Source organism: Monodon monoceros, unplaced genomic scaffold (genome assembly GCF_005190385.1).
Source record: "Monodon monoceros isolate NGI ecotype Baffin Bay Population unplaced genomic scaffold, NGI_Narwhal_1 Super_Scaffold_6, whole genome shotgun sequence".
Lineage (NCBI taxonomy): Eukaryota > Metazoa > Chordata > Mammalia > Artiodactyla > Monodontidae > Monodon > Monodon monoceros.
In genome coordinates, this window is record NW_021703783.1 from 71,923,941 (window position 1) to 71,938,302 (window position 14,362).

A 14,362-nucleotide genomic window follows, 5' to 3' on the forward strand; every position below is an offset into this window, starting at 1 on the left:
AGGCTGATTGAATTTCAGTACTGTTGATAAATTATTGTTTCTATGATGTCCAAAATGTGAGCACTTGTGACATCTTATGTAGCATATTGGTTCATTTTATACTCAACCTAGTAAAACATTAATCCAACAGAATTCAACTAATTGGGACCGTACATTAATATCTTGTCCAATTATCTGTGCAAGAGTAGAATGAACACAAATAGATTGATAGGGAAGATATAATCATTGAAAAATAAATTCTGGGATATGTCTTGTGATTTCTACAGACTTGGACTTACAGGATCTTATTGCATGTAAGATGGTCCTAAGATACATAAAGATACAACATCTGTAAAGGAAGATTGGGTTGGTAATTACACTAAATTAACTCAGGCCACAAAGTATGTTAAATACATCTTAGAAAGTTGTAAAACAGGGGAAAAAAGAGACTTCCTTTGCACATTTTCGCTAACTAGAAAATTTAATAAACAGAACTAATCATATTCTATGAGTTAGGGTTATTCAGTGAGCTTCAGGGTAGTAATACTGTAGAACAAAATGCGTGACTCAAACAAATGCAGTGCTGATAACAGTCTCGAATGTCAAGAATGCTCACTGAATTGTCCTCATGTCTTATCTGATGTTTATGGCAGAGAAGGAAGGAATGAAAAATTTTTGCCAACGACTCTAAATACAGTGGATTGCTAAACTGTCTCTTCCCCAGAACCAGGACTATTCTTGCTGTTTAAGACACCACAATTCATATTCTTTTAATTACTCATTCTTAAGAGTCTGGTGTGTCACAAAACTTGTGGCTGTAACTTTGAAGATTTACTTTTTCCAGAGTTTACAAAATGAGCAAAAATATTATAGTAAGCCACTGAACTTTCCAGACTTCTTCAGAACCACAAACTGCTAGCCCTCTGTATGTCATGTGAAATGATTCAAAGATTGCTCACCCAGTACACATCCCCAAATTCCCAGTTTGAGAAAGCATAGATATTTGATAAGGAGCCAAACCCAGGGGAGCATGCCTGGGCTTTTTTGTACATGGAATTCCTTGGAATTAAGACTAATTCATTCAGGGACCCCAGGGTGGGAAACAGTTCTTTTGCTCTTTGAACTCTGCCACATACAGGAGCGCTATTGTATTCCTTCATTTATTCAACGTTCATTCATTTATCAAGTACTTATTGGTAGAAATCAACCCCTCTTGTCCTCATGAGACTTGCATTCTGGTGAGTGTGACAATAGTATGTGAAAAAAATAAATGAGATGATTTCAATAGCAATAGATGAAAATTTAATCCCAGCTCCTTTCTTCTTAATAGTTATGTGAACTTGGTAATGTTTCTTAACTTTTTTGATATATTAATTTCTTTTAAGTTAAATTTTTTTTTTTTTTTTTTGGTTGCATTGGGTCTTTGTTGCTGTGCGTGGGCTTTCTCTAGTTGAGGTGAGTGGGGGCTACTCTTCATTGCGGTGTGCGGGCTTCTCATTGCGGTGGCTTCTCTTGTTGCAGAGCACGGGCCCTAGGCGCGCAGGCTTCAGTAGTTGTGGCACATGGGCTCTAGAGCGCAGGCTCTGAAGTTGTGGCACAGGGGCTTAGCCGCTCCGCGGCATGTGGGATCCTCCCGGACCGGGGCACGAACCCGTGTCCCCAGCATTGGCAGGCGGACTCTCAACCACTGCGCCACCGGGGAAGCCCAGCAATATTTTAAAAGGAAAGGAAACATACATATCAAATTCATGATGGTAAATGTACCCAGAAAGAAGGAAAGGACACTATAACTAGGAAGAGGATAGCAGAATTCAAAGAGTTCTGTACTTTATTATCTATTATTTATTTTAGTTTACAAATAAAGCACATAATAAATTGCATTAAAAATAGTAAGAGGAAATATGGTGGGGGAAATAAAATCAATTGTATGAATAATTGAGATAATATATGAAAAAAATGGTCTTGTGAAAGGGAAGTTCTTTGCATATTTGTGACCATCCTTTGCACAGGGAAGTTACTTTAAGTTTGAAAGTTCATTTTCTCTGACTTAGCAAGGTTTTGTGAAATGAATGTGCTATTGGTTTTTCATTAACTCCCGTTTTTGAGGTAAAGCATATTTACTTAGGATAATGAAGAAGATTTTTTTTTAATATTTCATTTATTATTATTATTTTTTTAACTTAATGTTTTGTTTATACATTGTTTTTAGCCAGGGACTTCAGCACATCTGGGTTACAACACAAAATCAGGAGACTTCTATTCTTGAGCTTAAGTTAAAAAGTCAGGGTGTTTCAGTGCACTGTCACAGAACAGCTGGCACACAATTTCTCCCTGCCCCACATATTACAAAGACTTGATTGGCTTTTACAGATTCCAAGTGGTCATTCTTCATGGCCTCTTTGTATTACTAAATATACACATTTGTCTACTGTTGCCAGCCTAAATTCTTTCCAGCTCTGATGGCTTTTAACTTTCACTGAGTCCTAACAGTCCACGCACAGAGTCACTGAGGTTGTTAAGTTTCCATTTATCGTCTCACATAAATAGCTGCTCAAGCCGATGTGGATTGGGATGGGGAAGCCCTAAACCAAAGCTGTTTGGCAGAGATTTGTCTCTCCTTACACAAGAGAGGAAAGGATTTTGGTAGCTAACATCTTCATTCACTGCATGAAAACCAGTGAAAACAAATCTCAAAACTAATTTTAGGGGGACTCAGGATAGGGAGAAATTACTTCTAGATGGGGATCAAGACATACTACATGAAGAAAGTAGAATTTAACTTGAGAGAAGTTTTAATGCATTCATTTAATGCATGTTTTCTCAAGTAGCTAAAATTCACCAGGCATTGTGACTAACACTGTGCTGAATAAAATTTTACTAGGTGAAGAGAAAGGAATAAAAGTCTGAGCAGATGAGCAATAGTAATGGGTCAGTCTAGGGTTCATTTATCTGTTAATACATTCAGCAAAGTTATACTATTTCTACGTAGTTGATATTGGGTTAAGTTCTGGGACTACAGAAACAACACAGAACAACACTGTCCTTTTCCAAGAATTCAAAATGTAGTGAGACAAGTAAAAATTTTCAGGAAAAAAAATGTGATAATCAGTGTAACAGACACACATAAGTAAGCCATGCTCCCAGAACTAAGCAACATTGAAAAATAAGATAAAGTTCCTGCCCTTAGTGAGAGACAGACAAGTAGTATAACTGATATACAAATATTGGGATTAAGAATATACACAGGTACTTTGTGCTTTGGGGGATTTGCAAAAACGTTGGGAAAACTAGATTACAGGAGAAAGAGAGTGTGGCTAGATATTGGATTAAAGAAAAACATGAGGTCCAGATCAGTGAGGCCTAGGTAATCTGAACTTTAGGTTATAACAAGTGGAAATCTTTGAAGAATTTTAGTCAGAGATGTGATCAGAATGACCAATTTCAATGGTCAGCTTTACCCTTGACATAGAGCAAAAGAAGGATGGGACAGTTAGAAGTCCAAGATTCCAAAGGTTGGTTTAAAAATGAGGCTATAATATAACGGAGGGTACCACAAACACTAGAATAAGCAGAGGAATCAATAAAAACTTGCTGAATAAATGATTCAACAATTCCTTCCTGGTTTTTTGCCTGAGAGAAGAAAAGCATGAAACTTGGAAGCTTACACTTTTGTGTCTTAGTCCAAATTCCGCTGGAGATGAGCAGTGACACAGGAGGCAGGAAAGCCTCTGGGCCACACCACATGGGCCACGGCTGTCTGCACATCTGTGTCCATCTGGTCAAAGGGGAAATTTGTTGGCCCAAGGTGACTATAAAGGGGCCTGGGGACCATTTATTCAGAGTTAAGTAACAATTTTCTTTTGAGAAATTTACCTGTTATACTAACTAAAAAGTAAATTTCCACACACAATGGCTCATAACTTCACAGCAGGAAGATCTGTTCAACATTCCAGAAAGTTCTGCTTTGCTTTTCCAGTTCCTCTCTTACTGAAAGTATTTGGAGGTAATTGAGAGTTGGGAAATCTGCCTTCCAAAATTCCCTCTACCTATGACTTTCTGTGAAAACACTGGCATCTCAAACTCTGTGGTCCCTTTCTTCACTTGAAAATGTATTTCTATGTCCCTTACAGTTTGAATATTTTATAACTCTCTTACAATAATCTATGACAATCATTTTATTTGAGAAATCGAGTAATCCTAAATACTTTTAACATCTCCTTTGAATCCTTACTATTTTATCATCTTGACTTTACTCAACTTACCAGTCTTTTTTTTTTTATTGGAGTATAATTGCTTTACAATGTTGTGTTAGTTTCTGCTGTACAATGAAGTGAATCAGCTATATGTATACCTATATCCCCTCTTTCTTGGACCTCCCTCCCACCCCACTCCCAACTCCATTAGACTCCTAACATTTGACTTTGACTGTCTTCCTTTTGTTTCTTTGCTTTGTTTTGTTTTTCTAATACTGACTTACCTTCATCACTGACAACTTTTCTAATAACTTTTAATATATCACACCTTGAGTCCCAAATCATTCTTTTCTTGTCATTTAAGTCTTAGTGAAATTTTGTCCTGTTAAATAGGTTGTCCTTAATTTTTGTATGATCATGCAAAACTACCTACCAAAACATTCCATCTGAATTTATTCAACTTGAATGAGTTAGTTAGGCTAAATGTATTATGCAATTAATCATATAATCAAAGCTACACACACACACATACACACACACCCCTCTGACACATTAGTACTCGTTGGTCTTGTTTATCTATTGCACTATTAAATGCTTGAGGACAGATATCCACCTAACATAATTCTGTTAAAATAACGTAGCACTAATATAGATCCATATTTCTTGTAGGTGTGAACTAAATATGGGGCAATGATGATGCCATACTTTGTTACAAGATTTGTGTCCAATTATGTTATTGAACTGGCTAAGGTTTGGTCAAATTTCTTGTGTAAACATGAATAAACAGAATTTCATTTTTAGAGGGAAAATGTACACCCAAAGAAATCCATACAAATATACAAAAAATTATCCTCATATCCTTACACAATTTTTTCTAAGAATAATATAAGTTTAAGGAAATATCTGAAGGATATACAACGAATGAGATAAAAACATGAAATTCAGCATTTAAATACAGGTATTATAGCACTAAAGAGCTACATAAAATTTTAAATATAATATTCATTTGAAAAAACTGTTTTATATTGTTGTTCCTTGTTAATGTCTGATGGAGTTGATATATATCTGCAAGAGTGGGAATAAATATTAAAATTTTGTACCAAAACCAGACTTTATCACTAACAATGGGTCAGTGGAATTCTTGACATGTCAGCAAGTATCCCCAGCTACAGATTCAATTCATTTTATCTGTCTTCTTTTTGTTTTTTCAGAACATGAGGTTGTCATTGGCCCTGGGATAAGTATACATTATTGGGGTTTGGTTTATCCAAAACAGCATATGCTAAACTATGCTAAGTAGAGGTTTAAACTTGAAAATGATGTTGAAATGCTACTTTGGTTGTAGACACGTGGGAGGAAAAAGAAGAATTTGCCTTTCCATTGCCAATGTCTTCCACATCAAGGAGACTGGGATAGAGTTGTCGCTGTTGTGTTTCCTTTTTTATTTTGCACCTCAGAAGCCCTTTCTCCCTTTTTTTTCCTCAAGCATAACAAGGGTCAAAAGGCCACAAATGTTTATCATTTTAGATTGAGTAACCATGGGCTTCTTTTGTAAGTCAAGGAAGAGATGTAGTAACTGGAGAGACCCTCTGCTTAGCCCTGACTTACTAATGACTATCATGGTAGAGTCGTAGGTTAATCTGCTGAGATAGCAATTTATGTTTTGTTCTTGTTCTGTATTCCCTCTATTTGAACAAGGCAGGCAGACACTTTGTACTCCTTTAACCCCCAGAAAAGTCTGTATAGTGTATTCTGCCTCAAATTTTCCTTTCTATTTTTCTTTTTTAGAAAATTAAGCTATTTAAAAATAAGATTATAGGGATGAGAGGAATGAGGGAGAAGTGGTCAAAGGGGAGAAAAGTTTGCCTCATTCCAAAGTAGGGGCTAGAGGTTCACTGGCTCTGTGAACAGTGCAGACCAAAAGCCTTGAAGCATCCATGGAAATGGGAGGAGGACACTTTAGGGGAGGCAGCCCTTGACTTCCACAATGATCAAATTATCCTTTGCTCATGAAACACAGACATAAACACAGCATTGCTGCTCAGCAAGGTACCTTGAGATCTTGGACAATGGATATCTAAGTGGTAGCCCACTGTGAACAAAAGGCCCTTGGAGCTTAAATAATCTGAATTGGAAATAGGGAATAAGTTAATGATTCAAATTTAAGTTTTTGTTGGCTCTAGGGACAGAGAGTCATTGTCAGATTTATTATGATTTAAAGGGGAATATGTGATATGTCATTTCTTACATGTTCAGTTTGTAGAGGAAGAGTCACATTAGGTAACACCTCACTTACACCAATGGACAGATCAACAGAGAGAAAATTAATAAGGAAACACAAGCTTTAAATGACACAATAGAGCAGATAGATTTAATTGATATTTATAGGACATTCCGTCTGAAAACAGCAGGTTACACTTTCTTCTTAAGTGCACACAGAACATTCTCCAGGATAGATCACATCTTGGGTCACAAATCAAGCCTCAGTAAATTTAAGAAAATTGAAATCATATCAAGCATCTTTTCCGACCACAACGCTATGAGATTAGAAATCAATTACAGGGGAAAAAAACGTATAAAAGACAAACACATGGAGGCTAAGCAATACATTACTAAATAACCAAGAGATGACACGAAATCAAAGAGGAAATCAGAAAATACCTAGAAACAAATGACAATGAAAATACGACAATCCAAAATCTATGGGATACAGCAAAAGCAGTTCTAAGGGGGAAGTTTATAGCAATACAATCCTACCTCAAGAAACAAGAAAAATCTAAATAAACAATCTAACTTTACACCTAAAGGAACTAGAGAAAGAAGAACAAACAAAACCCAACGTTAGTAGAAGGAAAAAAATCATAAAGATCAGAGCAGAAATAAATGAAATAGAAACAAAGAAAACAACAGCAACGATCAATAAAACTAAAAGATGGTTCTTTGAGAAAATAAACAAGATTGATAAACCATTAGCCAGACTCATCAAGAAAAAGAGGGAGAGGACTCAAATCAATAAAATTAGAAATGTAAAAGGAGAAGTTACAATGGACACCGCAGAAATACAAAGCATCATAAGAGACTACTACAACCAACTCTATGCCAATAAAATGAACAACCTGGAAGAAATGGACAAATTCTTAGAAAGGTATAACCTTCCAAGACTGAACCAGGAAGAAATAGAAAATATGAACAGACCAATCACAAGTAATGAAATTGAAACTGTGATTAAAAATCTTCCAACAAACAAAAGCCCAGGACCAGATGGCTTCAGAGGTGAATTCTATCAAACATTTAGAGAAGAACTAACACCCATCCTTCTCAAACTCTTCCAAAAAATTGCAGAGGAAGGAACACTCCCAAACTCATTCTATGAGGCCACCATCACCCTGATACAAAAATCAGACAAAGATACTACAAAAAAAGAAAATTACAGACCAATATCGCTGTTGAATATAGATGCAAAAATCCTCAACAAAATACTAGCAAACAGAATCCAACAATACATTAAAAGGATCATACACAATGATCAAGTGGGATTAATCCCAAGGATGAAAGGATTCTTCAATATACACAAACCAATCAATGTGATACACCATATTAACAAATTGAAGTATAAAAACCATATGGTCATCTCAATAGATGCAGAAAAAGCTTTTGACAAAATTCAACACCATTTAAGATAAAAAATCTCCGGAAAGTGGGCATAGAGGGAACTTTCCTCAACATAATAAAGGCCATGTATGACAAACCCACAGCAAACATCATTTTCAATGGTGAAAAACTGAAAGCATTTACTTTAACATCAGGAACAAGACAAGGATGTTCACTCTCACCACTATTATTCAACATAGCTTTGGAAGTCCTAGCCATGGCAATCAGAGAAGAAAAAGAAATAAAAGGAATACAAATTAGAAAAGAAGAAGTAAAACTGTCACTTTGCAGATGATATGATACTATACATAGAAAATCCTAAAGATGCTACCAGAAAACTACTAGAGCTAATCAATGAATTTACTACAGTGGCACGATACAAAATTAATGCACAGAAATCTTGCATTCCTATATACTAACAATGAAAGATCAGAAAGAGAAATTAAGGAAACAATCTCATTCACCATTGCAACAAAAATAATAAAATATCTAGGAATAAACCTACCTACGGAGGTAAAAGACCTGTACTCAGAAAACTATAAGACTGATGAAAGAAATTAAAGATGATACCAACAGATGGAGAGATATACCATGTTCTTGGATTGGAAGAATCAATATTGTGAAAATGACTATACTACCCAAAGCAATCTACAGATTAAATGCAATCCCTATCAAATTACCAATGGCCTTTTTTACAGAACTAGAACAAAAAATCTTAAAATTTGTATGGAGACACAAAAGACCCTGAAGAGACAAAGCAATCTTGAGGGAAAAAAACAGAGCTGGAGGAATCAGATTCCCTGACTTCAGGCTATACTACAAAGCTACAGTAATCAAGAAAAGATGGTACTGGCACAAAAAAAGAAATATAGATCAATAGAACAGGATAGAAAGCCCAGAGATAAACCCATGTACCTATGGTCAACTAATCTATGACAAAGGAGGCAAGAATATACAATGGAGAAAAGACAGCATCTTCAATAACTGGTGCTGGGAAAACTGGACAGATACATGGAAAAGAATGAAATTAGAACACTCCCTAACACCATACACAAAAATAAACTCAAAATGGATTAAAGACCTAAATGTAAGACCAGACACTATAAAACTCTTAGAGGAAAACATAGGAGGAACACAGTTTGACATAAATCATAGCAAGATCTTTTTTGACCCACCTCCTAGAGTAATGGAAATAAAAACAAAAATAAACAAATGGGACCTAATGAAACTTAAAAGCTTTTGCACAGCATTGGAAACTATAAACAAGACGAAAAGACAACCCTCAGAATGGGAGAAAATATTTGCAAATGAATCAATGGACAAAGGATTAATCTCCAAAATATATAAACAACTCATGCAGCTCAATATTAATAAAACAAACAACCCAATTCAGAAATGGGCAGAAGACCTAAATAGACATTTCTACAAAGACATACAGATGGCCAAGAAGCACATGAAAAGCTGCTCAACATCACTAATTATTAGAGAAATGCAAACCAAAACTACAATGAGGTACCACATCACACCAGTTAGAATGGCCATCATCAAAAAATCCAGACAATAATGTTGGAGAGAGTGTGGAGAAAACGGAACCCTCTTGCACTCTTGATGGGAATGTAAATTGATACAGCCACTATAGAGAACAGTATGGAGGTTCCTTAAAAACCTAAAAATAGAATCACCATATGACCCAGCAATCCCACTACTGGGCATATACCCAGAGAAAACCATAATTCAAAAAGACACATGCACCCCAATGTTCAGTGCAGCACTATTTACAATAGCCAGGTCATGGAAGCAACCTAAATGCCCATTGATAGATGAATGGATAAAGAAGATATGGTACATATATACAATAGAATATTACTCAGCCATAAAAAGGAAAGAAATTGGGTCATTTACAGAGACGTGGATGGACCTAGAGACTGTCACACAGAGTGAAGTTAGTGAGAAAGAGAAAGACAAATATTGTATATTAAAGCATTTATGTGGAATCTAGAAAAATGGTACAGATGAACTTGTTTGCAAGGCAGAAATAGAGACACAGATGTAGTGAACAAACGTATGGACACAAAGGGGGGAAAGCGTTGGGGGTGGTGGTAGTGGGATTAATTGGGAGATTGTGATTTACATATATACACTAATATGTATAAAATAGATAAGTAATAAAAAATAAATTAATTAAATTAAATTTAAAAAAATTCATGATCTGGAATACAGTTTAATGGATTTGTCAAACCTGTGAAGTAGAAGAATTGATATCTGGACTAATATATCAAACAACTCATTAGAGAAATAATGTTGTCAGATGAAATATAATTATAGGAAAATCTCATTGGAATCTGTAGAGGGAAATCTATAATACTATGGAGGAAGTCTGGATCTTTGTCGAATTTTTGAAAAATATTCTTGATATTTTAATTTGGCACTGACAAAATCATTGTATTCTCAATTACCTTAGAATAATGCAATGAAAGATGTAAATCATGTTAACTCCTTAAATGAAAAAAAGTTGTATATGTATTTACTATCATACATCAAATAAACAGCAGGGAAGTGAAATAGTATATCTAAAGAGATGGGAATTGAAATAATGAAAATTGGAAGAATATTAAAATCTGACCCTCAATGATCTCTTTCTCTCCCAAATTCTGCCGTTTGCCATATATTCAGTACTAGTAGTCATTTACTATCTTGCATAACACAAAATGCATAACGTCTTTGTTCATTTTATTTCTTAATGCCAGTGGATTAAAGTACAAATTATAATAGAAAGTGTCCTTTTATCTCTTCTATATAGTATTTTTTCAACCTGCACCAGGGTCCTTGCAGAAAATGTTTACGGGCATTATTTTTAACTCAATAGAAGATGAGAGTCATCATATATCCTGGAAAAAGTCATCTAGAAAGTATATATTTCATGCAGATAGTCTTCTACTTGATAGAAAATGAGGAGAAGCTCTTCATTTCAAAGACAGTCATAATATTTAATATAAATTGGGAACAATAAACATTTTCAACAGCAGGGTTTGGGTAAAGAAAGTTATGATAAATCTATGCAATAGAATATTAGACATGTAACAAGAATATTTTATAGAAGTTTTAATGACTTGAGAAAATACTGTGACTCTTGCTACTCTGATGTTAAATGAAAGAAAGATACAAAATGAATATATATACAATATGAGGTTTCTCATATGTATACGTGTGTGTATATATTATATATAAATATATAATTACAGAAAAAGGTTAAAACGTTAATACTGGTTGACTGTAGATGGTAGTTATAAATGATTGCATTATAATATTTTCCTGCTTATTTATTCCTTTGTTGTCTACATTTTCTACAATGCATATATGTAATTTCTAATTCAAAAACTATGCATTCATTATGTACTCTACTCTTTCACACACTTATTAACAATAATGGAAAATTAGATGTTATGATAGGATACTCCAGGAGAATCCAACCAACAGACCAAGTTTATAGTTAGTTATAACCAACTATAAACTACCAACTACCAACCATTAGCACCAATCATTATTCTATTACCAATAAAGAAAAATATTTTATCTAGTTCTAAATGTCTTCATGGGATATGGGGGTTTGGTATTGTAGTCTCAAAAGTCAGTATGTATTTCTCTTATTGTTGATGGTAGCTGGAATCTTACCCTATATATATGATAATAAACATACTAATAAAGGTGTTGAAAAAATTAAATAAGATAATATAAGAAATGCACATAGCCAGTGGCTGCCTCATGGTGGGTAGTTAGCTAATCATTGTTTGTCTGACATACAGATATAATTGCAGAAAGTTGTCTGATCCTTTAAAGGACTAGCTTCTGGGCCTTAAATAGATAATATATTAAGTACCTTGTCCATTTCCTTTAATATGACCTTGGAGTTCCACTGGATGGTAAATGTCAAGCCTGAATGCTGGCTAACAGCCTTGAGATTTTGTCTTTTAAGGGTATTTTAGCACAAATCTAACAGATTGTATATCTCCTGGGGAGAACTGAGTAGTGGAATTTCCAAGTAGCCTCCATAGAGTAAGGCGAACTGTAGGCAAAAGTTGAAGTAAAACTTCTAGCAAAATAACACAGCAGCTTGCACAGCTATGGACTGTGAAACTTAAATACCCATAGCATACTTTAGCTCTTCATTTATTCATTGATTAATCATAGTTTATTTAATCATTAATTAAACATCTATTTAATGAGTCCCTATTAAAGGACAGGAACATTTGTAATATATTACTGAACAAAATAAGTAGTATTCCTGACCTTTTGGAACAACCATAAGAACATTTAATATTAAGTGTAAGTTTAACTAGAAATGGCAATCTCTGAAATAGCAAAAAAGATGAGAGTCTGTCCTGAATAATGTGTGGTTGTTTGGAACTGGAATTTTGAGCTGCATCCACATGCATAAAGGAAACTTAGCATTCATTCTACAAATCTTTATTAGACCCTGATAGACCATGTGCTAGCTGTTGCAAACACAAAGAGAAAAAGATATGTCCCTGCAGTATAGACCTAATGGCTCATGAGATAAACATTATTGTCACTGTTAGTTTTGAAGATAATAAAGATGGTGTAGAAAAGAAAGGAAAAGAGAAAAATAGGGAAGTCCCTGTTTATGGATCACATACTTCAGGTCTGATATTATGCTCAATATTTTACAGATTATTTCACTTAATATCTATAACAGCCAAAAAGTATATTATTATTCCATATCCATGATGAGAAAGCTGAGGGTCAGAAGATATGTAACTTGCTAAAAGCTATTAATTTAATTAGTGGGAAAGCTAGAATTTGAAACCCAGTCAGCATTATTTTTTCACCTATATTTTAAATCATAGCAATAGTACCATTTTCTATGTGTCGTGAAAATCTTTTAAAATGTCTAGTGCATTGGAGTAACAAACTAGGTACAATGTGAAATCCATGGGTGAAAATTGCCATATATATTCAATTTCAAAATATTATCGTGGAAGATCTGCTATAAATGAATGAATACATACATACATACATACATACATACATAAATCAATCCAGAAGTTCAGGAAATTTAAAAATGTATCAGCATCTCCCAGCTTAGTTTTATATGGATTGTCTAGTTTTCACATAATTTTATGTTGTAGTAAGGCAAAGATTTTTAAAATTAACTTAATCTACCTCAGGGCAAATTAAGTATTGCTCAATGATCAAGGAAAGAGTTATATCTTAAAATCTAAATAAAAAGTATAACTTTTTATAATTTTTATTATCTTTTTTTATTTTATAAAAGTAAAACTTTTTGTTATCATTTTCCTTGGGGGAAAAGGAATCATGTATATTTCAATATGAATAAAATATTTTATAGTTAGCTTATCATTTCCATGTATTACTTTTTCTAATATTTGAGTTTTTAACTGGATATATGAAAATGCATCAGCGTTTGAGAGCTTGAAAAAAAATATAAAATTTTAGTCTCTTGCTAGCTTAGGCGTAGAGCTATGCAAAATACTTTTCACTTCTGGCAAAAACAACAGGAAAAAAGCATTAGTCTCTCCAGGGTAATTTGGTACTTCCTACTCTAGGGTAGTCCAGAAAAACTAAATGAGATCAGAATTTTTCACTAATTTCTGGCCTTCTGTTTCTCCCCATTCTGGCAATGAAATATGGAAAGCATATTTGTTTGAGGGCAATGTGAACTTTTTCTGAACCTATCAAGACATCCACTCTTTGTCATAGAAAAATAGAACTTTTTGGTTCTTTCTTAACTTCAACTACTGAAGCCACTAATGAATCATACAGTGGCTTCTCCCAGCCTCTACCCAATCAGAATTCATTTTCCTTTCTTTACTTATCATATTATTATGCCAAGGTGTTGATTTATAGAATGCTTGATCAAAGTCATGAAATCAGTTTTGTTGTCAGAGTGACATAGCCGATATTCTTAAAAATGTCCCCTTTCTGCCTCCCAAGGCTATTTAAGCCAAAACTACTATTGAAATAAAATGATGGTTAATTGACTGAGTAGGATGAATTCTTTTTTAAAAGGTCAGAGTTTATTATCATGTTTATCTTTATTAGCCTCCAGAGTTATTTGCTCATTTGAGGGTGGTCATGGAAAGAACTTAGTTTAGATTGTTTATTTTATTTTATGAATGGAAAAATGATATCAAGATAAGAGGCAATATTTGTTTGAATAAGTGTTACACTGTTTGCTAGAGTCCCAAGGGTTTTTTCAAATATTAAATGCTTCTTCTAACACAGTGATTCTCAAAGCCTAGTTTGATTAATAAAAATGAGAATCTGCACAATGTCTAATTGCAAAAGAATTTACCTGCATATAAACTAAAGAGTAGGAGCCCTCTAGGAAGAGAGAAATATGCCAAAGGGAAAGTCAACAGCATCTCTGAAATGAAGAAAAGAGCAGAGAAAGTAAAGAGGAATTACCTTTCCATCCATCTTCCCCAAAATCATCTGCTTCACCACTTGAAGGGGTGTTGAGTAACTTTCAGAGATGGTTATAACGACTACTCAGCTGA